Here is a 4,545-nt window from a genome sequence, read left to right as displayed (position 1 = left end):
GCTTCTCTCTAGGGGAGTGGGACTGACAGATGGTGGAAAGAAACAGGGAGCAAAGGGGGCTTAAGTCTATTTTTGGTTTCTCTTTTTAAGTTCTTCAAGGAACTTCAGGAACAGCACTCTCTGCTCTGCTTTCTACTTGCTCTATATTTCACGCAACTGCAAAGATGTACATTCTCAAGTGCTAGAAATACATGTGCACATACATTCACACATAGCATTTCCCAATGCACGTCTATGTTGGCTCTAATTATCATTTATTAATTCAGATTAAAATCCCTTACCTTGACATTCAAAACCCTTTGAATTATCACCTTGTGGATTCCTTCCTGATGCCTCTGGGTCTCTCTATTCATAAGGCTTTCCATTGAATGAGAAGAGCCAGGCAAATAAATAAGTGAAGACAATGTCAGCAAACCACCCTTCATGACATGACCCAGAAGCCGTTCCCTCCAGGAAGTCATCTCTGGTTTATCTTCATGTTTCCATAGCTCTCTCCTGGCCCTGTGATACTGATAATTACACTGTATGGTGAGTTCTGCTATAATCTCTACTGCCAATGGCAAGCTCTGTAATTGCAGGGACACATCTATCCTTATTTGCTAGCACTAACATAATCTTGGCCACATCCTGGGTTCAAGATAAATGATATCTATTCTTAGGCTCTCCCGCCAAGTGCAGTGGCTCATGCCTGTAATCGTAGCACTTTGGGAGGCCAAGGTGGGCAATCACTTGAGCCCAGGAATTTGAGACCAGTCTGGGCAACATGTCAAAATCCTGCCTCTAAAAAATACCGAAAAATTAGCTGGGTGTGGTGGCACACACCTGTAGTCCCAGCTACTCAGAAGGCTAAGATAGGAGGATCACTTGAGCCCAGGGAGGTCAAGACCGGAGGGAGCCATGATTGTGCCACTGAATTCCAGCCTAGGCAACAGAGTGAGACCCTGTTTCCAAAAAGAAAAAAAAAAAAAAAAAAGAACTCTCCCAAGAGCTGCACCATCTACTTCTCTTGTGGAATAGGCACGCTTCTCCCAAGTCAGAACACCCACAAAAATAACTGTGACTTCTGAAAGGAATGTTCGTCTGATCCTACCTAGGTTTTTATTTTGCTTGTATTAATTCTCTCAATGGTTATCATCTTCCAAGTAAACAATCTAATGCTATCTTTCAAATAAATAATAAAAGTGAAATAAAAATACTATCTCCAGTCATTTCCACAGCAGTTCACATTTTGAAAAGAAGCTCATCTATTCTGTTATTGAAACAACCAACCTGGTTTCAAAGGAGATCCAGCACCCCTTAGAGAGACTGATACTTGTTGGACTTATCTCCACTCAAGTTCCAACTCGATTGTCTTATTGTCTAAAGCCTCTTTCTCTCAGCACAGCCCTCACCCTGTATATCTTGATATTGCCCCATTAAATATTTATGCCAAGATTCATTATTTGTCCATTAAATATTTATCAGCTTGTGAGCCTGTATCAGATGATATATATTTCCTTCTCCAGCAATAGTCTGATAATGAAATCCAAAGTCCTAGAGTTTCAAGGCAGCCTATATTGTTTACTTTCTGTCCTATACCCAGAAATCTAGCCTGTTATTCACAAAGCCATTTGACTGTCTGCCCCTGCTGTTCCTCTTTGTCAGGTGATTCCTGCCACCTGTAGATTCTTCAACAAAGGCAGATTGGTTTCTTCTCCAACGTGGAGTGTTGGAATAGGCAGATAGCCTACGGTGCAATCCCAGGTGTTCTCTGGGAAAGGCTGGCGGTGAGCTCCCTTTTTAAGTGAGATTTATGGTCTGAGCATGCACTGAATTCTGTGACATTTAAGGACAGAATCCAAAGACAGAGGGGACTTTTTTTTGGGGGCGGGGTGGAGGGAGTGGTCCATGAAAGTAAAATATTGCCACGCCCATGGATGGACATTACAGGGAAACAAGATTTCTCTCAACAGAAGCCTTTTGGGTCTTGATAACGACCAGGATGGACCAGAAATCATTATTACAATGAGAGGGTTATGGGACTCAACCTTCACATCACCTTTTCCCCCAAGCCTCCCTTCCTTCATAAAGCCTCTCTAGGTTACATGGAAAGAGGTGACCTGGGCAAAATCCTCTTCTGAGTGTACCACAATAGCACTGTGGGCTGTGCATTGGGAATGGAGGTAGGATAGTGAGGACATTTGCAGTGTGGATTCACGGTCAGAGATGCTGGGTTTGGTACCCACTTTTCCCCTGTACTGACTCTGTGACCTCCATCATGCTATTGACATTCTCTGACCTGCAGATTGAGGGCTTACTATGTGCTGGGCCCTCTGATAATCACTTCACTTATATTATCTTATGGAATCTTCACACTGAGATGTCTCTTATCTCTGTTTCACAGATGACAAAACAGATGCTTAGAATTTATACGACTCTCCCCAACGTCAATCAGCTTGTCAGAGGCAGAGTTGAGGTTTGAACCTAAGCATTCTGATTCCAGATCTCCGATGTCAACTAAACTCTGAGCCTGAGTTTGCTGATCTGAAAGTCAAGGTACTCATACCCACCTCGTGGTTGTGAGGGTTGAATGAGAGAGTGTACTTGCCACAGGTAACCCCACAGCTGAGGCAGAGTTCCCAAGAAATGCTTGCTGGTGCTAGTAGTATAAATCATCACTGGTATAATAATAATGTTTTAAATGAGTGATTTGTCCCTTGATGAAATGGATTCCTGAGCTTTGAACTTGTTCAGGAAGGCTACAATCAAGTTAGTCATAGTAATTGATGGAAGTTTGGTAAAAGATATTTAAATATTAATCAGGGGAACTTTAAGATCCCTCAGGCTTTGTAGTCCGAGCACTTTGGGAGGCTGAGGAGGGTGTATCACAAGGTCAGGAGATCAAGACCATCCTGGCTAACACGGTGAGACCCCGTCTCTGCTAAAAATACAAAAAAGTTGGCCGGGTGTGGTGGCGGGCACCTGTGGTCCCAGCTACTTGGGAGGCTGAGGCAGGAGAATGGCATGAACCTGGGAGGTGGAGCTTGCAGTGAGCCGAGGTCGCGCCACCGCACTCCAGCCTGGGTGACAGAGCGAGATTCCATCTCCAAAAAACCAAAAGAACAAAAAACAAAGATCCCTCAGGCTCATAGCTCTATGATTCTAAGAATGAAGCCCTAGGAAAGTAAAACAGCACTTAAGTCATTTTACCTTGGATCTCCTCCAGCAAAGGCAGTACTCCGGGAGGAAATTTGGCTCCAGAGACCTCTTCTCCTATTCTTCTGCTACAGCTGACCTGAGCATTCAAGATGCCCTTTTCTGACCCAGGACTGTCTTTTTCTCTCCTAACCAGCTCTGCCCTTTCTAGCATTCTGTATGCAGGAATCTACCTTCACACCCCCAATTCTAATAAAGCAAAGCCCTTCAGGTCAGAAGTAGAGCCTGTACACTGAAGCCCATCTGATTTTAGAGTAATTGATATAAGGATGTTGAGGAAGTAGCACGATTCCTCACAGGTGCTATGTTGAGTTTTAAAGAGGGCTGCTTAAACATAAAGAGAATCTTTTGTTTAGGGGGACCTTTAGGCTACTTTAATCACATGTAAACATTTGCCCTATTTTGAGTATGTGGAGGATCAATTTATTAAGTAAAATTTATTGCGCGTGTACAGCGTAGCAAATGAATGAGTCTACAAAATCACATGTGATTCCCATTGAATCATATGTAAAGTTTATAGTCTAAAGAAAAAAAATTTTTGGCCAGTTGTGGTGGCTCACATCTGTAATCCCAGCACTTTGGAAGGCCAAGGTGGGCAGATCACGAGGTCAGGAGGTCAAGACCAGCCTGACCAACATGGTGAAACCCCATCTCTACTAAAAGTACAAAAAATTAGCCTGGCGTGGTGGTGGTGCCTGTAGTCCCAGCTAGTTGGGAGGCTGAGGCAGGAGAATGGACTGAACCCAGGAGGCGGAGCTTGCAGTGAGCCAAGATGGTGCCACTGCACTCCAGCCTGGGCGACAGAGCGAGACTCCGTCTCAAAAAGAAAAAAAAAAAAGAAAAAATTTAATTGTGGACTCTTAGATTGCAATAATCATGACATCCACTTTGAGTAGGAATCTGTAGAGGAACTTCAAATGTATTAAATCTAATTCTTTCAAAAGCAAAATTGTTTTATGTGGTGACTCTTATCTCACGAGAAAAGCCAACCTCCTTTAATCACTTAGAGTTAAATCTCAAGAAACATTTAAAGTATACCTGTGTTAAAAACAAGAGGAAATTATATCTTCTCACATAAATATATAGCCAGCATATGATATTTAACTCTTTAGAGAAGAAAACATCTCTTTTTTGTTCCCTGGTGAATGAGTTGATTTTTACTTTGACACATGCTAACCGGCCAGGTGTGCAGTGGGATAAATGAGACAATGTATATAAAACTCCTGGCACTATGAGTAAGTTCTCAGAAATACCAGTTCTATTTAATCTAGCCAACTCCTCCATCCTCCCACCCTGGAATCCGTGTCCTAAATATTTTTACTTTCTAGTTGTCCTTCAGCAGGAGCAACT

At 42.8% G+C, this 4,545-nt stretch overlaps 1 long non-coding RNA gene across 1 annotated transcript; it reads left to right on the top strand.

Moving 5' to 3' along the window:
* Window positions 1–1,648: 1,648 nt before the first annotated feature.
* Window positions 1,649–3,848, top strand: LOC129048006 (uncharacterized). The gene is made up of 3 exons (XR_008509979.2): window positions 1,649–1,766; window positions 2,384–2,535; window positions 3,206–3,848. It is a non-coding gene; the product is annotated as an uncharacterized LOC129048006 (long non-coding RNA).
* The last annotated feature ends 697 nt before the right edge of the window (window positions 3,849–4,545 follow it).

This window comes from Pongo abelii, chromosome 13 (assembly GCF_028885655.2).
Source record: "Pongo abelii isolate AG06213 chromosome 13, NHGRI_mPonAbe1-v2.0_pri, whole genome shotgun sequence".
Taxonomy (NCBI): domain Eukaryota; kingdom Metazoa; phylum Chordata; class Mammalia; order Primates; family Hominidae; genus Pongo; species Pongo abelii.
Note: the sequence above shows the minus strand (reverse complement) of the source record. Positions and strands in the feature narration are given on the sequence as shown.